This window comes from Arvicanthis niloticus, chromosome 26 (assembly GCF_011762505.2).
Source record: "Arvicanthis niloticus isolate mArvNil1 chromosome 26, mArvNil1.pat.X, whole genome shotgun sequence".
Classification (NCBI taxonomy): Eukaryota; Metazoa; Chordata; class Mammalia; order Rodentia; family Muridae; genus Arvicanthis; species Arvicanthis niloticus.
The window spans coordinates 30,833,780-30,857,337 of record NC_133434.1 but is presented as its reverse complement, the minus strand read 5'-3'; the positions used below and the strand labels follow the sequence as shown (position 1 = coordinate 30,857,337).

The following is a 23,558-nucleotide window of genomic DNA, read 5'->3' as shown; positions in this document are numbered from 1 at the left end:
CAGAGGTGACAGATAAGACAATAGTCTTCATCTTAAAGGCATGTATTTTGATGTCACACTCCACTCCATACATGGTGACAGTTGCTACATGTTAGCTAAAATAAAGTGCATTTAAAATAGCTTTAAGGAAAGACTGATGTATTAGTTAATTTTCTACCACTGTGATAAAAGACCACGACCACGGCAGCTTATAAAAGAAAGTGCTTAATTAGGCTTAGGGTTCTAGAGGATTAGTGTCCATGATGGTGGAGGAAAGTCACGAGGTCAGCAAGAGCTGAAAGCTCACATCTTGAACTGTAAGCAGGAGGCAGAGGGGACACATTTAAAACGGCTTGAACTGAGTCTCGAACCTCAACATCTGCCCCCCACGGACATACTTCTCTCAGCAAGGATACACCTCCTAATCCTTCCCAAACAGCACTCAGATATAGAGACTTATAGGGGACCATCTCATTCAAACTGCCACAGCTGTCTGCATTGAGACACTGTGTGTGCTATTCAGATCTGACTTGACCTTCAATGGGGTCTCTCTCCAAGGTGAGGGTGGTCATTGGTGCCCAACAGACAACAGTGACAAAGACCAAGATTTGAAGAGTTTCTAACTTTCAGAGTCACCAGGAAAATATTTCTGGGAGCATTTGCCTGCTGCAGGTTAACAAGTCCCTAAGAGCTTTGATTTTGAAGCACTGTGTCTGTGTATGTGTGCATGCATGTGCTAATGTGCACATGTCTGTGTGTGTATTGTGGGCACACGTGTTTGTGCTGGAAGTCACTGTCAGGTGTTGTCTTGGGTTGTTCCTCACTTTGTAAAATACAGGGTCTTCTCCCACTGCAGCTGGAGCTCACTGATTTGGCCAGGCTGTGTGGCCAATGGGCTCCAAGCATTCGTTTGTCTTTGTTCCCTCCACACTAATCCAACCCTCCAGTGTAGGTCTACCTTGCTCAGCTTTTAGGTTGAATTGGAACTCAGGGCCTCATGGTTGCACAGTAGGCACTTTCTCAACTGAGCGGTCTCCTTGAGACTATCTGTCCTTTACCCCTCTTCTTTCATGCTTCCTTTTCTCTCCTATCCCAATGTCACTTTCAAATAAGAGACAAGCTTCAAGAATGACGTCAGACTGTGGAGACCTGAATAAAGCAACTGAAGAAGACAATTTCCTCACACACAGCTTGTTGTTTGTGGGCTCGTGGCAGGGACAGGCAGGACAGGAGCAGGAAGAACCTTGATTTCAACCTCCCCTCACTCACAAACTAGCCTTCATTATCTGTGTTGCCAGGGGGAAAAAAAAAAACTCATATGGAAGCTGCTTGTGAAGTTGTCTTGTTAGTGTAAATAAACAAGGTCCGACATGAGATGCCGGAGAGAAATTAATCATGACCAGGCCATGGATCCAAACCATGCCTAGTACTCATTGGGAAAACTAAACGTTGTGTTTAAAACATAACAGGGGGAAAAGTGCATCACTTTGGTCCAAAACACATAAACTGTGGACAGGGAACTCCATTTGACCAACACTGAGAGTGGCTTGAAAACAGACAGGCATTCAGAACCCCAGCATGGAAAGCCAGTCAGCACTCTTGGGTCATGAGAACCACAGCTAACGATTCCAGCATGCTGAGGGAACCACAGAGTTGCCTACGGATTCTATTCTGACCATATGGCATTTGGACTGTAGCCTGTTGGTTGTAGGAAACCTCAGGAAATGGTCATGAGTAGTCAACGGCTCTAGAAACTCCTGGGCAGAGGTCAGCTGAGTGGCAGAGAAAGGTAGACATTACAGGAAGGTAGCCCAGAGCTCTGGCAATGCCAACAGAGGCAGGAAGGGGGAGGCAGACATTCAGAAAGCATTTCTATGGAAGACAGAGCAGGACTTCCTGAGCCCTCATGTCGGTGCCCAAGAATAGCCAGCAATAGGAGCTGATGTCCCTGGAGCGACCCCAACCCCAATGCTTGCTGGGTTATCTTATTCTTTTGCCAGCTTGGAGGTAGGTCTGATGATCACTCACTTAGCAGATGGGAAAACTGAGGCCCAGTGAGGTCAAGTTGTTCATTTCCCTAAGTTATTTCAGTTAATAAGGCAGGAGTCCAGAAGCTAAACACGCCATCTCCCTGTGATAGAAGAAATAACAGTGTGATGCGGTCACAGATCTGTAGCTTGGGGTACTGGGTGGAAACCTAGAGACCCAAGATTCCTATTGCTTGGCTTCCCTCTTAAGGATGAATATTATACATCACAGAGGAAGTCGGTGGGCTGTCACAAGATGCACAATCCTATTCTCTCTCTCTCTCTCTCTCTCTCTCTCTCTCTCTCTCTCTCTCTCTCTCTCTCTGTGTGTGTGTGTGTGTGTGTGTGTGTGTGTGAGAGAGAGAGAGAGAGAGAGAGAGAGAGAGAGAGAGAGAGAGAGACCCTGTGTTAGGCACAGGAGTACAGGAGTGGAGGTAAGAAGTCAACCTTGAACATCATCTCTCAGACCTTGTTGTTTGAGACAGGGTCTCTCCATGGCCTGGAACTTGCTGATTACACTAGGCCATTAAGCCCTGGGGATCCACATGTCTCCACCTCTCCTGAGCTGGGGTTACAAGCTCATATAACTGTACCTAGATTTTTGACATGAGTGGTAGAGATTGAGCCGAGGTCCTCCTCCTTACACAGCAAGAACTTTACCAACGGAATATACATATACATATACATATACATATATATATATATATCTCACAGTCTTGGTGCCTAAGACCCTTTCTTTTCCATTCGGGACCCTACTTTTACAGACTGTCTGTCCTTTGCTTTCTGTTGCTGTGATAAACACCAAGACTAAAAACAACCTGGGGGAGAAAATGGTTTATCTCATTTTACAGGTTCCCCTCCATCATGGAATGAAGCCAGAGCAGCTCAAGACAGGAGCCTAGAGGCAGAAACTGAAACAGAGACCATGAAGGGATGCTGCTTACCAGTTAGTTGAGGCCCACCTGCCTAGGGATGGAACCGCCCACAGTGAGCTGGGCCCTCCTACACCAAATAACAATAAAGAGAATTGCCTCACAGACATGTCAATCTGATAAAAGCAGTTTCTCAACGGAGGTTCCCCTTTTCCCAGGTGACTCTAGGTTTGTGTCAAGCTGACAGTTGAAGCTAAATATGACACTAGATGTAAGCTGTCATCCAGTTTCCACTCCTCTTCCTTTCCTGATACCCTAGAAGGAAAACAAAAGCATAGGCCTTCTTCATCTCACGAGCTCTACCAGACACTAAACAAGGCCAGGAAAAGAGACACAGGTACTTGGTAAGGCTGTTTGTCTTTCCCCTTCCCCTTCCCCTTCCCCTTCCCTTCCTTTTCCCCTTCCTTCCCCTCCCTTCTTTCCCCTTCCCTTTCCTTTTCCTTTCCAACTCCCTTGTTAAACTTGAAACTGAAGTGGCCCAAGTCCTCTTAACTGGAGGAATTTCAAGCACCCCAGGGCCATATTTGGAAATGTCTGGAGATAGGTTTGATTCTACAACTGGCAGCGAGGGAGGCTATGCTATTGGCATCTGGTGGACAGAGTCTGTGGATGAAGGCAGAGGCTGTGGATGCTGACGAGCATTCTGCAATGCATAGGGCATCTCTGTGGCAAAGGGGGATGTTACTATGGAGAAATTACTGTTGGAGATGGAGACATTCATTCATGAATTTAATTTCCCAAGGGACACTAGGGCTCTGCTTAGAGACCTCAGTCTTTGTGAGGCTCTTTCTTGTCTGGTTGATGTTACCATCCTATTTCATTCTCTCTCTCTCTCTCTCTCTCTCTCTCTCTCTCTCTCTCTCTCTCTCTCTCTTTCAGGGCCTTGCACCACTGGCTACATTCCCAGTCTTCTGTGACCATCTTCAAACAACGCAGTGGAGGTCGATTAGTCATGTCCTGTGGACTTTACACTTGGCGGTCGATTAGTCATGACTTGTGGACTCCATGTTAGAGTCTCTCTCTCTCTCTCTCTCTCTCTCTCTCTCTCTCTCTCTCTCTCTCTCTGTCTCTCTCTCATCTTCAGACCAAGGAACCCCTTCACATTCTCCTGCACAGCCATGTTCAGAGTACTCGCACCTCTTTAATTACATAAAGAAAGTTCTCAGGGAAAGCATGACAAGAAACAAGAGCCCTGAAATTGCGGGTAAAATATAAACAAATGTTTTGGCTGATGCCGTGCACATGTTTTAATCACACAGTGTGTTTTCAGAGAGCACGGAGCCCTGCCTAGAATGGCTCAAATTAAAGATCAAAGGCAGTGCCGTGACAAGACAGAGTGGTGCTCCAAGCCAACTTAACATGCCTGCTTCCCCTCCCTGCAAACAGCCATGTGCCCATCCCTTTCCCAAAGAAGAGTTCGTCTGAATCTCCCCTTTGAGACAGTGAGCATTTGATTAAAGGGTGATTTATCTATTTATTTATTTTTGGTCTGTTTAGTTTCTGTTTTATGGTGGGGGGTGCTTTAGCGTATAGTTAGATAGCACACATTTAAATAAAAGGAAGGCTGTGATAGAAACGGAGCCAACTTGCAAAGACACATACGTCTGAGACTTGGAAAATGGAAAATATCCAGATGTCCAAACTCGAGGCAGGAGATAGAAAACTGGTCAAGGGTGGACAGAGGCCCCTCTGGGAGCATGCTGGACGCCTGGTCACATGGGCCTTAGGTCCAAAGGTACCTCCAAGGATTCAAGAGCCCAGATGTTCCTACCCTGTTGTGTGGGCAAAGCAGAGATAAAATAGGCCAGAAAGTACTGAGGCTGTGTGGTCAGCAAGCCTGAAGGATATACTGGCTGCTGTGGATGTGATGGCTTTGGTCTGGATGGGGACAGGGCACATAAAAAACAAAGGGAGGCTGGAAACTGTGGGTTTGAGATATGGCATGAGGGTGGGTCTAGAGAGGAAGAAAGCATGTCAATCAATGTCACAAAGGAATAATGAGGGGCGGCTACAAATCATGGTATGTGTCATGTCTCCAGCTCTGACCAATTAATGGACCTAAGAACCACACATATGATCCTAGCACCCCAAAGTGGAGGCAGGAAGACCTGAAGTTATCCTTAAAGACATACTCGGTTTGAGGACAGGCAGACCTACATGAGACCCTGCCTTAAAAATGGCTGGGGAGATAACCCAGGAGCTAAAACACTTGCCATGGAAGTGTAAAGACCAGAGTTGGGACCCCCAGAAGCCCACTTAAAGGCCAGCTGGACATAGTGGTAAATCCAGCCTTGGGAGGTAGAGACAGACGATCTCCATAGTTGGTCCGGGAAACTATGGTCATATTGGTGAGCTCTGGATGTCACTGAGGGACCCTGCCTCAAAGAACGAGGTACGAGAATGATGGAGATGATTACCAACATCAACCTCTGACCCCCACATGCACACAAACACAAATGTATACACTTCTACAGATATATACACAGAAATGTGCAACCCCTCCTAGCCTGCCCCCTCCCACTCCCCCCCCCTAAACAAAATGGAAAAAGGAAAAACAAAATAGCAATGAGTGATCAGGGCTGAGATGACACCAAGCCGTGTTCGAGGGGATGGGATGGCTTTCTTTTGCTTGGACAATTGAAGAGGGAGGTGTTTGAGTGTGTCCAGAAGGACAGCAGTAAGATGCAGGTGGAGGAGCAGCTGGGGGAAGGCACTGGGTGCTCAGGTCTTTTGGTGGTGTCTTTTGGGAAATAGTCAACTCTACCACCAGGCTGCTCTCCTTTGGACAAGGAATTATTTATCACAATTCCCACTAAGCCTGAGGTGGGACCCAGAGACATAAAACCAGTCAACTGCCCTGCTTCAGGCTGAAGGGGCAGGAGCTGGGTATTTGGCCAATACCTCTACATTGCAGTCTATCACTGAAGACCAGGACAGAAAATTAAGATCTGAAATTTGGAAGCAGGAACTGATGCAGAGGCCATGGAGGGGTGCTGCTTATACTGGCTTGCTCTCCATGGCTTGCTCAACCTGCTTTCTTATAGACCTCGGGGCCACCTGCCCAGGGATGGCACCACCCACAATGGGCTGGGCTCTCACATACCAATCGCTTACTAAGAAAATGCCATGTAGCTGGATATTATGGAGACATCGTCTCATTTGATTCCCTCCTTTCAGATGACTCTATCTTGTGTCAAGCTGACATAAAACTAGCCAGCCCAGAGATACAGAACCATCAAACTTTGGAGCCATTAGACAGAGCCATCAAAGATGTCCAAGAAACTTTACCAAGACTGATGGTCACTTTTCTTCATAGTCTGAGTGTTACCTGAGAGCCACTGGAAGCAGCATTACCTGGTTGCCTGTGACAAATGTCAAGCACCAGATCCCTGTGCAGATGTGCTCAGAGAGAAGCTGTGTTTGGACACGACTCTGGAGGTGCATGTACATGCCCTGATCCCCACTGAAGTGGGGCTAGGCCTGGCACACCTCAGCTCAGAACCTGCTTCTTGCTTCTTGGCTCCTGTGCAACCTTGGATAAGTTAGCTGGTTTTATTCCAGGTATTTTAATATTTACTACGGAGATGAAAAACACATAAGGTCGTTATGCAATATTAAAGGGGCCACAGTTACAAAACTACCTGGGGGAGAATCTGGAATATTCAGAGGCCTATTTGTCTGGTTATCATGGTGTGGTCTTCTCTAAAATAAGGTCTTTCTAGGCGTACAGTATTCCTGTGGTTCCCACTTGCCTTCCATTGTATTTTAAAACCAAAATTTTGCCTTGAACCAGGAGATGAAACTTTTTGAAACACCTTCTCTCTGCCCTGAGTGGAGGAAGACAGTTCACCTTCATTCTGAACCCAAAGTCATTTCCTGTTCTCCCGGCAGGCACAGTGCACTTCACTGAAAACACTGAAAAGTCTCACTCATGGGGAGTTTCTTTTTAGGTTCAGAAGACATTTACCATATTCCTCAGTACCATTCCCAGCCTGGCTTCAGCAGGTGGTCCTCATGAGAGACTTCTGGACTCCTCACAGCTCTCAGCAAGCCCTCTGTGAGGCTGTTAGAAGCTGTATGATCGCCATGGCCCTCTAAGAGCTAATCTTACTTCTCGCTTAGTGAAAGGCCTGCTACTTGCAGCCAAGATTATAGAAATACGACCTAAGCTTAGCTCAACTGGGATTTTCTCCAAAGAAGTCATTTCAGAAGCACTGGCCCTCAGCTGCCCAGGGACCAAGAAAAAGGTAGAGGCAGAGCTTAGAGCATTTTCTTGGTCACAGGTAAAGATGACAGGAGTTTATGCTACATAAGCCCACAGAAGCTGAACACTTGCCTCTCAAGAACCTGTTCTTTGGACAAGTGATTCACTGATGAGAAGGAACACTTAGGTCCCTTTCACAAGAACACAGATTCTGGCAGCCCAGTGACAGTGTCTCTCCAGCAGCAGCAGGAACACTGGTTATCATCCTGTAACTCCCAGGTGGGTATTTTCTTTTTCTTCAATGATCATCTAAGTACTATGAGTACCGGGGGAAACACACAGAAAACTTGGACAGATCAGTATTATTGGCCACCTCAGTGACAAGATAATTAGTCACCTAAGGTAACACCTCCCCCTTCTCAAACACCAGATCCAACATTCAAAAAAAGTTTGTTACTAATTCTAGACACAGGAAAGTGGGCAGGGGAGATGGCTCAGTTGGTAGAGTTGCCATGTAACCACAAGTGATGGGGGTTGCTATGGGTACTGAATTCAATCCCCAGCAACCACTGAAAAACAAACAGGAAGCTGTGAACAATGTTATCCAATCCCAGTACTGGGGAGGTGGAGAAAGGAGGTTCCTTGGGCTTCACTGGCCAGTCAGCCTGTCTGAATCAATGAGCCCCAAGATACTCTGTCTCAACAAACCAAGTGGATGGTGGCTGAAGAATGACCCTCAAGGCTGGTCTCTGGCTTCCACACTCATGAGAACACACACACGCACACACACCTGCATACACACCAACAGGAATACATGTGCATATACATAGAAGAATGAAAGAAGACAAGTTGTCCATTGGTGTGGCTTGAATATAAAATGTCCCTCCTGGCTCATGTGTTGAAAGGTTGGTCCTAGTGTCGCCATGTCCAGGTGGGGCATCTGGGAAGTGATTGGATTGTGAGGGTTCTGATGTCATGGGTTGGCACATTTACCAATAGATAACTCCCTTGAGGATTCATAGCCTAACGAGCTATTGGAAGACGGATAGCACGCAGAAAAGAAATACACACAGTGGCTGGAAAATATGACATTGGGTGCTACTGTTTTCAGATGAGATTGTTCATCCAACAACACAGTTTCCATTCTTAGATTCACTTGCAGAGTACGATGATGTCGCAGGACAGAGGTACTTCAAATTCAGGTGTATTTTCTGTAATTAACCGCAAAAATTAATATACAATAAAATGTCCCTCTAAAAAAACAGCAGAAACTATGATGTGTTTAGGATGCTAGCTCATGTATAGTATAATATCTTCATGGGAAACAGCACAAAAGTCTTCTCATAGGACACAAAGACCTAAGTAGAGGGATTTGCCACAATTAAAGTGTGTGTGGGGCGGAGGAGAAATTACTGGATTTGTCTATTTCTAATCTTGCAGAGTCCTCCAGACCTCCTTCAGGAAGCCCTCACCCCCTCCTCACAGTGCCTAGGGACTGTGTCTGTGACACTCTCATTCCATGTCCTCCTTTCCCCTAATGGTGTCCTCTGTCATTCTGTCCCCTGTCCTGACTGTGAGCTCCCTGCAGGCAGACACTGATTCTTCCTCACCTTGTATGCAAGCTTCTTGCGTAGGAACACAGCTAATGAGTGCTGATTGCATGCATGAATAACAGAGACACAAATGCATATGTCTACGTTCCTGCTTACAGGATACCCACCAAGTAAACCTAAGGCCATTTTCATCCAAGAGTACCTCCTTCTGAGACTTAGGCTATTGAACTCTCAACTCATCTATCAGGAGACTTTGACTCTAAAGACTCCGCTGAATAGACAGACTCATCAAAGGTGTCTGCTGGCCGTTAGAAAAGGATCTTCACTCTGGCAACCCAGAGACAACGTACAAAGCAGCTCCGCCTGGATCCCACCACAGCCACCTGGGCTCAGCTTCCTTGGGAGTCTATCTGGTAACTCCCAAGTCTAGGACTTGGGTAACTTCACAATGCCATATTTGAGTTCTTAGCCAGTGATGGCCAATCCATGGCCTTGGGTTAGACCAAAGCAAGAAAGTCAGATCAGACTTCTGTTTGCAGAAGGCACCACAAAAAGAAGATAGGTGTAAAATAATAAGGATTTACACACTGACATCAAATGTACCCCAAACACATATTACAGTTGATCATGTACTAAGTGCATTCCATACTGATTACTTTCATGAAGAACTAAGGGTGTCCCTCTGCAGCAATTCAACGTTGACAGTTTGACTGGATGTCTCATGCCCCGCCAAAATAGCACTTGGAAATGTTTTGTTTCCAAATATAACTGTAGGTGTTTGCACATTGAGAAGAGGTAATTAAAAACATATTTTCTTCTTTTAAAATTAAAATATGATCACATACATCCTTGTCTCCTTTCCTTCCCCCAACTCCTCCCATGTTCCCATGACCTCCCCTACCCTGTGCTTCCTTTCAAGTTTGTCTTCTTTTCTTTAATTATTACATATACATATGCAAATATAACTCACTGAGTCTGTTTAATGTTGGCTATGTATGGCTATGATTTCGGGGCTGAATACTTGTTATCCAGTTACCAAGAAGGGAACTCATCCTTGGGGAAGGCTATATTTTTCTACTTGCAGCATTCCTTAGTTGCCTATAGTTTCTTGTCCTATGAAGTGTCCCCCTCTCATGTTATTATGTGTATTGGTATTGTTCTTGTTCAGGTCTTGTTTAGGTGTGTGCAACACACACACACACACACACACACACACACACACACACCGTCTAGCTTTTCTTCTGGTCATAATTGAGTTTCTAAAGAAAGATGGAGCTGAAGAGATGGCCCACTGGTTAATAGCAGTTGTTGCTACTTCAGAGGACCTGGGTTTGGTCCTTAGCACCCACATGGTGACTTATAACCCTCTCTCTCTCTCTCTCTCTCTCTCTCTGTCTGTCTCTCTCTCTCTCTCTCTCTCTCTCTCTCTCTCTCTCTCTCTCTCTCTCTCTGTGTATGTATACACACACACTCTCTACTGATGTGGCAGATACGTGGTATGGTGCTTTGGTCCTCTGGAGGACTGAAGTCAGAGAGCCACAGGTAAGTTCCTGCTTAGGGCCTGGCATCGGTGGTAGGAAGCTGGTCTGCTAAAATTCCTGTACCATTCCCAGGGTAGCCAATATTTAATGGCAGCTTGGTGAAGGTGAGAGAAAGCCCTAGCACTTTGCGTCACGGGGACCCTCTGAAAGGCCATCTTGGCTCCTGGATTCCAGGAGTATCAGCTGAGGTCTATGTTGCACCTCCCCATACCCAGTGGGGTTGTCCCTGGCATTCCTTCTCTCCAAAGATGCCCAAACACATGCAACCTCAAAGCCTGTTTCCTGTGGGACCCAATCCGTGACACCTGTCTGGTCCACAAATGTTTCACCATTGTAGAACTTGATTTTCTGTTCGTTTCTTAGCCTCTTCTTATTTCTGCCTTTCAAAATACTTCTGAATTCCCCTGTCAATCATATCATATTGCTTAGGTCAAGACCTCAGGGCTTAATTAGGGGACAACATGTAAATGAAATCCCTGGAGAATGAGACTCAAATAAAACATTTTAAATTACTTAGAAAGTTCCATTGCAGAGTCAGGAAGGGTTTTCTGGAAGGGTCTGCAGAGTTGGGAATGGGCAAGTCAAATGTGGTTTCAAATTTGAAGAAACTACCGATTTAGGATTAAAATAGTCTCTTCTCCTCAAATCCATGTAAAGTACAGGGCACAGCATAGCCAGATGGGCAGTGAATGAGCGTCTGGCAACAGCGCCCCCTGGTGTTCCTCTGGTGGTAGCCTTACTTTTCTCCCCCCCCCACGCTCCACTGTGTACATTTCAATTTGTGTGTGTGTGTGTGATATTGTGTGTCTCTTTTTGTTTGTTTTTTTAATTATTTTATTTATTTATATATTCATTCATTCATTTATTTTTCTTCGTTCTCTTCCATAATTTTCTCCGATTTTATTCTCCATGTAATAATTCCTTTCAATGTTCCCAGATTCTCTTCTTAAGCCATAGTGTCATTTGTCATTCTTCCACTCTAAGATCGTTCAGAGACTTCTGATGAGTCAGACTGTGGCAAACACAGACCACGGCACTGCCTGCCACACTTGCGTACGCTTCTCTGTACTCGTACAGTCTGGGCGGCTCTATCTTAGTTTCTTTGTCATTCCATATCTTCTCAGTTCACTGCAGGCCCCACCAACCTCACTGCCTCTTGGTTTAATTCCATATCGGACCCTTCTTTGAGCTCTCACGTCCCCTAGTGTTTTCCTTCATTGTGTGATCAAAGGTGCCCCTAAAGCTCTAGCCTTTCTTCTGGTCATACCTGAGTTTCCAAAACCAGATGGAGCTGAAGAGATAGCCCAGTGGTTAAGAACAGTTGTTGATACTGCAGAGGACCTGGGTTCAGTTCCCATCACCCACATGGCAATTCACAACCATCGGTAACTCCAATTCCAGGGGACCCAATGCCCTTTTCTGACTTTCTTGGGCACCAGGCATGCATGTGGTACACACCTGTGCATTCAGGCTAATCATTCATACACATAAAACAAAATAAATCGATCTGGAAACAGATGCTAAAAAGGTTCTCTTGAAGCTCTTCATTAGAATTTCCTGCAAATGTCGCTGCTCTGGGGCCTCCATTGTCCTTAAGTACTTTTATGTCATTAAAATTGATAAAACTATGAAAGTAAAATAGAGAGTGGACACACACACACACACACACACACAGAGAGAGAGAGAGAGAGAGAGAGAGAGAGAGAGAGAGAGAGAGAGAGAGAGAGAAAATACATGTTAGGAAGAAAAAGTGACTTTTACCCATAAATAACCCATAAGGTCAATGCCACACTGGACGAGGTAAGGAGACATATGGAATCTGTCTAAAGGAGTCAACTGGCTTCCAGATTCAAGGGATTGATGCCTCTGAGTTATTTTTACTGGTAGAGACTCCAGTCTGTGAGTAACATGTGAGCCAGTATCAGCAGTCAATGGTTCACAAACTCTTGAAACAGTCTCCAGTAGAAAAAGGTTTAATTAAGCCTGACAGAAACTATCCAGCAGCTTTTATAAGTAATTGCTTTTGCTCAAAATAGGAATGACTCATAAACTGCATGATTTCAGAAATGATGAATCAATAAAAGTGTTTATAGAAATAGCCTTTTGATGAATTCCTTCAGACTAAAATCTGCAGGACATGTGATAAAGTGAGATTTCTACCATCAATTAGGAAGGCTCCGAAATCAAACCCAGCCCTCCAGATAACCGACCCCAGATTTTGGAAGTGGGAATGATTTTGAAGCAGCGTCTCCAAGATCAACCACGGCACACCTCTGAACTTTACTCTTGAGACGGTCACTTTGAAATCACTTTAATTTCCAGCCATGCTAACAGTCAAGTGAGAATCTAACATAATGTGTCAAGGTCATTACGGATGGCTGAGAAATCTAGCCAGTTGGTGTTGGGAGGTGGCACAACTTCTTGTCCTGCCTGAATGCTCAATCATAAAGAAAAAGCATCGGCAGTTACAGGGAGGCAGGAATTAACATGGAAGTGTAATCCACAGAGAGCACAAGTACACGTATGTTTGCTATATGGTACCTTGTTCTTAGCAAATGCCTCTTGAGCTTCCATCAGACTCTAAAGGACCTTTTAATGTGTATTTGGCACATGTGTGCATGCTCAGGTGTGTGCATGAAACCACAGGGTTGCATATGCCATGGTTCATGGCTGCTACTCAGAGGATAACCTTGGATGTTGGTCTTTGTTTTCCACCTTGTTGGAGGCGAGGTCTTTTGTTTACAGCTGCATATACCAGGCTGGCTGGCCTGTGAGCTTTGGGGGACTCTCCTACCTCTGCCTCCTATCTCACCATAGGTATATTGGGCAATTGTACCACATCCTGCTTTGTCTGGCCTCTGGGGGTCTAAATTCTTGTCCTTATGCTTGTATACCAAGCACTTTTATCTACAAGCCATCTCCTCAGTCCTAAGGGACCTTCCAAGCCATCAACAGACGAACGATTATTTTTGTAACAGTCATAGCATATAAGTGTATCTATTTGAAACAATCCCTCTATCATGGCTTGAATAGCACTGAACTAATCAGAATGTCAGTTAATAGTGCACTGAAAATGCATGTGTATAAAATTATTGGGCTATTGTAATTTTCTGATTTTGTACCTCCAAATGTTTTGCAGAAAAACAAATAAACAGACAAACCCCTAAGTACCTAATTTAAAGTCTGCATGTCATAGCTCTTCAGGTCTGAAAAAAAATATATATTCTGAAAGTGATTTACACGGTTATCTTTACTTGTGATGTTCTGTTGATGCTTCAAATGTTCAGAGTTTAGAGTATTCAGGGTTTGGTCATTTCTGTCTGGATTAACAACTACTTACGAAAGTTCTCCCCGCAGTGGGAGAGTGTCTGTGTTGTTGGTTTGTACACCCTGTCTGGGACCACACGTATGAAGTCCTAAGGTACTGAGCTAGAGGCCGTGGAAATGCTACGTTATTTTCCTTATCAAGCAGGATCAGAAATTTGCAGCGGTCAGAGTGTGACCAGAACTTGAGTCACTCAACAGAAAGCATGCCGCTGGAGGAGAATCGTGAGCTGCTTCAGACATAATTCTTTTGCCCCCTCTGTTCTCATGCTCTCCGGATGTGAACACTAGTCTGGCTGAGTTTGGAAAATATGTAACAATATAAAAAAGTATTAAAAGGTTATATTGAAGTGCTCACTAAATTAGTTAATTTGCTTAGCCTAAATGATTTACTTATTTTACATTTATGTATGTATGTATGTATGTATATATGCATGTATGTATGCATGTATGTATTTATTTATTTATTTATGTGTGTGTACATGTACATATATATGCCATTATGTTCATATGGAGATCAGAGGACAACTTTGGGGAACTGGTTTTCTCCTTCTATGATGTGAGTCTTGAGGAATGAACTCAGGTCATTAGGCTGGACAGCAAGTGCTGTTACCCACTGGGTCAGCTCGCCAGCTCCGAGGCATTCTCTTTTTGAAGGAAACACTTGAGCACTAATGCTGAACCGAACCTTTGTAGCCTCCTCCAGTGCTACCCACTCCCAGAGGTAGCTTGGGAGGCTGAGGTATTTATCTGTGCTCTCAGATGCATGTTTTGTATTTTACTGAAAGTTTGCTGAAAGATAGTGGAGATGATGTCATTGCATAAAGGGAGATAATTTGCTGTATCTCTCGTAGGCTTCTTCTCTTTGTCTTGCCTTGAGCTCTATCCATGCCCACACATGTGCATCTATTTCCTTCCTAACTGCTGCGAGGCGAAGTGTGTGTATGTGTGTTGTCATCACAGATTGGTGTCCCGAATGGTATGGCTAAAAGCAGGACTGCTTGCTATTAGTGTGTGCCTATTTTCCTCTTACCAGTATGTCCTCTGTCTTTAAGCTTTGCCTACCAGTTCACACAGTTTCTACAACTAAATAATTCTCCTTTCAACCATCCTGGGATAGGATAGCTGGGATAGATAAGCGCCATAGTTTTCTTCAGAAGGCTACCCTGGATGTGTGTGGCTTTTAGATCCTTCCATGACTGGGCTTGCTTCCAGGCTTTGGGCTAGACCTCTGAATGGACAATAAAGACCCTTGTTGTTCAGAGGTGTGTGCTGATTGTTTGGGGTCTCTGGACATTGACTGGTGCCAGCTGGGTAGGAATTGGTAAATGGCTCCTTTGAGGAAAAAAGACAAACAGAAATAAATTTCAGTGCTAACTGGGAAACCGTTGCCGTAATTCAATTTTGTTTTACATAACCTTGTTCCCCAAATGTTAGCAATTTAGCCTCGTGAGCTGTTGGTGTTATTAAATAGTCACCAAATGTTGCAGAGACAGCTCAGTGAAATTCACAAACAGACAAACCATTTTATGACCATTGTCTCACCTCAAGAGTGGCTCGCTGCGTTCTGTTCCAGGTCCCTAGGGCCTCGAGGAAATAACATCTGTATTTTTAAAGACCAGCTTTGTACCACACCTGTGTATCAATCCCCCCTTTTGACTTCTGTCTCTAAATGAAAGCCAAATGTTTGGCTGCACATCTGGTTTCCGGGGCCCCACTGGGCACTGAGGACAGAAGCTTGCACACTCTGCTGCTCCCCACCCCATTTTTAAGTGATGTTAATTGAGTTCTGGGAAGGTTTAAAATGTGAAATTCTTAGAGAGAAAGGAGATGAAAGGAAATGAAAGGAAGCGGAAAAAAAGAAGAAAAGGAGCAGGCAGCAAGAAATTGTGCCCAAAACAGAAGTTGAAGCTAAGTGATGGTGGAGACACTTCAAACAAACGCGCTCAGAGAAATGAGTGTATTTCCGTTTCATGGGCTTGCCTCAATTTACTTCTGGATGGTATCTGATCTGATTTCACTTAGAAGATAGGAGATTGCTATTAAATATTCTAAAAACAACGGGAGGAAAGAAGGCTGTGGAATTCACTCATGATGGCAGATCTGGTAACAGACGTCACTACTGCCATTTGCCACAGTAACACAAGACATGGTGTGACTAAGTAACGAATCTGTGTCTAATAATCAGAAGCGATTACAGATTGGCCAATACCAGGTGACAGGCAGTTAAACTAATGCCTAATTCCTTTCTAGTTTTCCAAGTCCTTGATATGGTCTGGGTTACTATGAACAGTAGGCAGGGGAAAATAAAGTAGACAAGGCTCTACAGGTCTCTGCCACAGAGGCTCTAGTTTGGAAAGGTTCCCTGTAGAGAATAAGATGGGACAGTCATGGGTGCTTGGCACCCAAGACCACCCAGTCCATACTCCTCACCTACTGAGGGAATCCTATCTGTACTTCCTACTGAGGATTGGCAGCTGCTTCTAGAACATTCGCTGGGAGGCGAGCTCTTTGCATCTGGAGGCAATCCTGTTTTCTAGAAAAATTTTCTTCAGGTGGACTGAGTGCCTTTCATTACTTCAATACATTAGTCAAGTTCTCTCCCAGAAAGTCATACAAGGCAGGTAGACACTTGTTTTCTAAAGAACCACAGATTCAATGTTGCCTGCTTCTGCCAATCTTCCCCAACCTGCTGCAGGGTTAGTGGTCTTTCTCCCTCCTCAACTCTATTTTTTGTTAAAAAGTGAATTTATTATTTAAAAAGGGTCCTTAACATAGATTTAAGAATGAGGATTAATAAAATGAAAGACATTCAGAAAAGAAATAGAGAAAGAAAAGACCCATTTAAGTGTGGGTGTGGGCTTCTGGGGTGGGGTGGGGGGGGGAGTCCCTTTAGCAGTGCTCTTCTGATGGGAAACCTAAACCAATGACCCTGGCCATCCTCCAGTGGTTTTGCTCAAGTTTAGCACAGGCCCCTTTAAAATAAATTCCCAAGAACAGAATACAATACGGACGGACTAGACAAACAATGGAGAGTAGATTGCTCAGGACTCCCGTCTCTGTGAATGTAATACAGAGCTGGCTGTCCCTTTAAACATTTCCATGGTGCTACTGGCCTCTCACTGAAGGTCAGCTCGGATCTCCAGGCCAGTTTGAGATGAGCCTCAGAGTTCTAGACCTAAAAAGAAAGTACCGCGAAGCTGAGCTCTCTGGAACTCTCGACTTGGGACTGTCTTGTTTTGAAGCTGTTGACATCTGTCCAGCTCTCTTCTTCCAGTTCCTCAAGAAGCTACTATATTTACACTGTACAGGGTAAGAATTAATCCTTTTTTTAATCCATTTAATCCTCAGAGCAGCTCACTGGCTCTGTGAAGTCCCAATGTTTATCTTGTTACGGGCACTCTGACCTTAAGCCCAGGATTTCCCACACTACGAACATGCCTTTTACCCTGACCCTCTGTCTTGCTTCTCTGATTATCTGTAGGGCCAACAAGGCATCAAAGTTGGGGAAGTGGCCCAGCCAGGCAAGTATTTGCTGCATATGCAGGAGAACTTAAGTTTGTATCCTCAACACCCGTGGAAAAGCCAGGTACAGCACTGAATGTTTGTAATATAGATTCAGGTAGAGCTCAGTAACGCAGTGGCCAGCCAGCCTAGCCAAATCCCAGAGGCAACAGTCACTGCAAACCTTGGTTCAAAAAGTAAGGTAGAGAATGTTTGGGAAAAGGCAATGTAACCTCTGTTCTCTATGTACACACAGACATACACCGACAGGTAAACAGACATATCCACAGGCACAGACAGAGACAGACAGACAGACACACACACACAGGCACACACACACATACCAACAGGCACACAGACATATATCCACAGACACAGATAGACAAACACACACAGACACACACCAATAGGCACAGACATACACACACAGATACACAGAGACATTCACACACACACACACACACACACACACACACAGACATGCCCACAGACACACAGACATACACACACATGCCCACAGGCACACACACACATACAGAGACATGCCCACAGGCACACAGACACACACCAACAGGCACACAGACATACACACACAGACACACAAACACACACACACAGATAGACAGACACAGACATACCCACAGGCACACACACACATACTCTTTCTCTCTCTCTCTCTCTCTCTCTCTCTCTCTCTCTCTCTCTCTCTCTCACACACACACACACACACACACATACACACTGTTGCATTATCTCTTCTACAAAACAACACCCCCACTTTGGTAAACACACCCACAAAAGCACAAGGTACATGCCATTCATGACCCATTTCCAAAGGTCTCATAGGTCTCTTGGCTCTTCCCTGACCACACGAGTCTCATATTCTTTAAGGGTTATCTATTTCCAGAGATATGACTAAGAGGAGATGTCCTTCAAATGACTCAGTATTCCGAGATCCCACATGCCTGAGCTACATGTAGGTGGTGTGAATATCCATTGATTTAAATGCCTGGACACAGAAGCAGTTCCTGGCAAAGAGCACTAACTCAACTGCCAGTTCAAAGTAGCCAAGACCAGACTTGTCTTTTTTTCCACCTAATTACTGTCACTTTCTTACTCCTTGTGGTGGTTTGAATACGCTTGGCCCGGGGGGGGGGGGGGGCAGCACTATTAGGAGGTGTGGCCTTGTTGGAGGAAGTGTGTCACTGTGGGGGTGGGCAATAAGCCCCTCCTCCTAACCCTGTGGGAGACAGTTTTCTACCAGCCTTCAGATGAAGAGGTAGAACTCTTAGCTCTTCCTGCACCACGCCTGCCTGGATGCTGCTGTGCTTCTGCCTTGATGATAATAGATTGAACCTCTGAACCTGCAAGCCAGCCCCAATGAAATGTTGTCCTTATATAAGTTGCCTTGGTCATGGTGTCTGCTCACAGTAGAGAAACCCTAACTAAGACACTCCTCTTCCAACTTGCATTCTTACCCAGTATCTCTTGAGATATAGACATTCTGAATTCTCCCCTAGTCCTTAATCTATCGCATTTATCTCTGACTCGAGCCTTTTCTTGGGCTCGAGTTTGGCCTTAACTGCCCTTATTGCCCTGGGAAACAAACAGTATTCTGCATATTCAACCCAAAATATCATTTCCTCTGAAGCCCCCTTGGGAAACAACAATAGTTTTCATGTCCAATGAAATGTGTGGGATTCTTGAAATGCCTGCTGCGGACAAGAGATCATCACAGTGACAGTAAGAAGCTGGACGGGCTGTGTACAGCAGAGATTGGCTCCCTGAGCCACCCAAACTGACATTTACATCTTATCACCCAGTCCCATGGCATGATTGAAGACAAGCCCAGTGCTCTGATCCTAAGTCCAGTCTTTTTCTTTTTACAACATTTAAAAGTGTTTTTTTTTTTAAAGTCAGGTGTGGTAGCACACACTTTAATCCCAGCTCTTGGGAGGCATAGGCAGGTAGGTCTCTATGAGTTTGAGGCCAGCTTGGTCTATATAGAGAGTTCTAGAACACCCAGAGTTATGAAGATAGACCCTGTCTCTCTCTCTCTCTCTCTCTCTCACACACACACACACACACACACACACACAAAGGGATTTTAAAATTGTCCACATACCAAGGCTGGGAATTAGCTCAGCAGTTAAGAACACTTGCTGCCCTTGCAGAGGACCCTGGTTCAGTTTCCAGCACCCACATAAAGGTTCCTAACTGTTTGTAATTCCTGATTCATGGAATCCCCATGCCACCTTATGGCCACCACGGATAATAGGTATACACATGGCACACAAACATACATGTGGGCAAAATACTCAGGCTCAGACTTGGGGTTAGTACAGTGTTTACTTCTGTGGTCTTCTCCATACCCCAATCTTTCTCCTTGTCTACATACATACAAACATATTTATGAGTGAAAACATATATATATATATATATATATATATATATATATATATATATGGTTCTGAGGGGAGGATGACACACATACCAAATCACCTGGGGGTATCTCTCTAGATACCCCATTCTCATGGTATACCACTGCCCGTGTTTTCGCCAATCTGCCCTTCAGGAATGAGTCTCAGAGCACCGCCTTTTAGTATGTATGTAAGTGCACCAATGTAACGATCAAGGTTTTATACAGCATTGGGAAGGGAAAAATTCTAAGTGCACGTGCATACTACAGCACACACACACATAAATGCATGTAAGTTATATTTACACTCGAGGGTTAGTGAGCCACTGGGCTCAGGAATGCCCTGCATACCTGACACCACTGGATGGAACCCTCTTCCATAGGAACTCACCTTCTCTGGGGCCTCCCCCTTGGTGATAGGACACTCTCAAGGCCGAGAGTCCACTTGCTAATCTGAGCCCTGCTGTCACAGGAGTTTTCTTTATAAGAAAATATTCCCATTGCTCTGAGTAGGCCCTAGGCGTTTCTACCCAACAATGCTGGCCTGCTGCAATTCATATAACTTATGAAGTGACATGTCCTTTTTTAGTGACAGGAACAAGGAGTGCAAAACTCACAGGGGAGATGGGGAGATTAGAAGATGCCCTCTGTAAAGAGGGATACCTTCCCCACTGGGATCTCTGCTATCCTGTGCCATGAATATCCATTGAGACCAGAAAGGAGTTGGCATTGCTGCCAACCCAATGCTCTCTCCTCTTTAATACCCATGTGTGCTGTAACTCAGGAAAGAAATGTACATGGCTGGGTGTGTTTGGAATGGATTATTCCAATCTGTTAGCAAGCAGTTTTCACCTCTTGATTATAGATGATGGTCTTGGACATTTTGCCAGGGAGCCTGTATTTAATTTACTTTGCTTACTGGGCCCCAAACATGCCAGGGGGAATTACTCTCCCTAATTGCCTGACATATAGTAAGCACTCAATAACAGTCGCTCTGGTTGTTATTATTCTTACACTCCTCTGTGTGACCATGTGAAGTGACCTACCTCTCTTGCTCTCTGAAGAGAGCAAAACAAATCCATGCAACTAATCTGCCTGTAGCTACACGTCAGTGACCCATGGGCCCTGGAAAAGCATCACCTCTGACCTTCAGGTCCAAAACAGAGACGTAGGAGGACTAGGAGACACGGCTGAATGAGACAGAGCACAACGTCATCCCTGTGAACTACCCTGTCTGCAGTTAGGAGCCAGGCTGCTGCTTAGAAAAGGCTGTGCCAATTTGGATTTGTTGACAGGTTTGTGCAGATTCATGAAATAGCACTTATTATTATTAATAACTCACACCATGTTTTTCTGTTCTTTCTTGTTTCCTCCTCACCACAGAGCCAGCCTGCAGCTCACAAAGTCTCTGAAGAATGATGTGCCACTCAAGACTTCTTGGGTGTCAGTTGACAGAGAAGAGTCTTTGAAGTCTCCACCCATGTCAGATAAGCCAGCTCTAAGGTGTGCATGTCAGGGGTTCTGGACTTCTCTGATCAAGTGAGACCAAACCAGGCTGTGTTGTCTCTGTACAGAGCAAGTATGCAACTGGGGAAGGGTAGAAACATGTATTGGCCTCACTTTCTCTATCTGTAAACTGGGGGTATGACTCACTATTGAGACTACTCATTCATGCAGATATACAGGAGAATTAAGTGTTGTTGAATTTTAAACTGTAACTCCCATTGTGGGAGAGCCATTTGGTGATATGTTGTCAATTGCAACATAGACTCTAAGGACTTTTTGGAAGGAGGGCATTGGCTATCACTCTCTGCCTTATTCCTTTGAAGCAAGGTCTCTTCATTGATCTGGAGCTTGTGTTTTTGGCTAGGCTGGTGGCCAGCAACACACAGTGATCCTTCTGTCTCTGTCCTCTCAGTGCTGGGGTTACAGGCATGGGTGGGAACGTGCCTGGCCAACTATGTGTGTTAAGAACTCTGGTCCTCATGTGTGAATAGGAAGGCCTCTTACCTGATGAGAGAGATTTCCAGGCCCAGCAGAGCATTAAAAATAATACGGGGAAGCATCCTTTGTAAAGTTAAGTAACAGATAGGCGATGGAGATTTAAGCAGTATAAAAAGATACATAGTGGGGTGCCACCAAGAGAGGAGTATTTTCTCCCTTGTATTTTTTTGGTTGCAAGTTTTTCTACAAGCAGTGTGCATTTTTAAAAATGGAAAGATCACAAATCAACTGAAACAAAGGCAAAAACCTTAGGAAAGGCCCATTGCTTGGTAACCATGTACCAACTCTTGGCTCTCCCCTCAGCCCCTCTCCCTGTTAAGTTCCTAATATCTGCCCCCTGTACTTCCTTCCTGCCCATTCTCTACTCTCTTTCAGGGTCCAGAAACTTCCATAATTCTTGATTCCACTGCTTCCCTGGACCTTCCAAGCTCTTTTACACTTGTGTGTGTGCCCATGCTTAAAAATCACAGGACGATTCTATCACACCTGTCCAAGGCCAGTCTGTGTGTGGGGGTGGGGTGGGGGTAATACATCATACCTGTACTGACACAAAGACAGGCTCTGCCTCCTGGGCTCTCCTGAGTTCCCTTCTCACTCCTGATGTGATACGGGTGATTACCTCACACTGCAGTTTCTCCAAAATGACAGCAAATGACAGTATGTGCACAGACAGCACCTTTTCACCTGTGAGTTCTCAGTGCAGGGCAGGACACGTGGGTAGTAGCTAAGTAAGACAAGCTTAGGCACGCAAGGCTTCTCTCCTAACCAGTGACTTACAGCTCCTAGCTCTCCAGTCTCCCACATTTACAAGTACCTTCCACCCTGAGTGTTCTTGAAAGCTCAAGCATCACCTGGGATAGTCCCTCGTTATCCCACATTCCCAAGATGGGGAATCTCCTTTCCCTGATCTTTGGGATAGCTCCTAAAATCTCACTCGGCTGTGAAACAGGACCCCCTCCAGCACTCCCCAGTCTGGGGAGTGCAATCACATTGACTCACATAGGCTCTTGCTCTCAGGTGGGGCATCTTGTCACTCCCCTTCAGGAGCTCCTGCTGCCTTACCAATGTGGTCCCTGCTCAGCGCATTTCAGGTGCTTCTCCAGGTGCTTGGTACACTCTTTCTTTTCCTCTGTGTCCTGAGCAGCCAGCTATCACCTGCCCCGCCCGCACTTTGCTTTTTGAAATGTTTTCAGACCATCTCCCAAGCTCAGGATTGCCACATTACAAGTGCCATTTGAAACACATGGCTTCTGGGGGGTCCCGTCCCTTTGAGCACGGTCTCTTGTTTTCTTGCTGGAATTTGAAGCCTCCAGGCTGCACCCCAACACCCCCGCACCCCAAAAGCTTAAGTGGCAGGGGATATAAAACAAACTCACTGCTGCACAGTGGCCCTCCCCAAAGGAGCCAAGCCCTGACAGTAGAGAACAAGACAGCTTCTGGGGTCTCTCTACCGAGGCATAGAACAAGTCAGTTAAGAAAGGTGTCTTCTTTTGCCTTTGTCTTCCCGTAAGGATGGAGGAGGGTGTTTGAGATTAGAAGAGGGGCACTCAGAAACCCAGAGAGAGCAGTATCTTCTCTTGAACATGCTGCGGCCTGATGTCTGCCCTCACTGTGTGGTCATGTCCTGGTCAAGGTGACCGATGATACCAGGCTCCCGAATCTGACGGCCCACACTGAATCCCATCTTACCTATTGGACACAGACACAGCAGGTTACCCCTGTTTCCTTGAGATGTTCTCATCAGCTGGCTTCCAGAATAGATGCCCTCCTGCCTGCCTGCATTCCTCCCCTCCCCTCCCCTCCCCTCCCTCCTTTCCTCCCTCCCTCCTTCCTTTCTTTCTTCCTTCCTCCATTTCCTGGACTTGAAATCCTGGAACACCCCAGGGTTCAGTCCTTTGGCCTCCTGTCCTCTGTCCACACCTGGCAATCTTATCCAGTGTTTCAACATTAAATATCACATTCCTATCTCCAGGCCTAACCTCACCCTGAACCTTGTACTTTTGCATTCACTGGCTCTACAGCATCTCTGCTGAGGGGTGCAAAAGGCCCTGCAAACCTCACAGTCAAAGTC

At 45.3% G+C, this 23,558-nt stretch overlaps 1 protein-coding gene and 1 long non-coding RNA gene across 6 annotated transcripts in view; one reads left to right on the top strand and one right to left on the bottom strand.

Moving 5' to 3' along the window:
- The window catches only part of Thsd4 (thrombospondin type 1 domain containing 4), a 562,869-nt gene that overhangs the window by 102,274 nt on the left and 437,037 nt on the right, over positions 1-23,558 (bottom strand). The gene's annotated exons all lie outside the window — the stretch shown is intronic.
- LOC143439293 (uncharacterized) overlaps positions 16,562-23,558 on the top strand; it is a 32,954-nt gene continuing 25,957 nt past the window's right edge. Inside the window, exons 1-2 of the long non-coding RNA XR_013107593.1 lie at positions 16,562-16,872; positions 20,867-20,986. This is a non-coding gene — a long non-coding RNA (uncharacterized LOC143439293). The remainder of the gene's footprint in view (positions 16,873-20,866; positions 20,987-23,558) is intronic.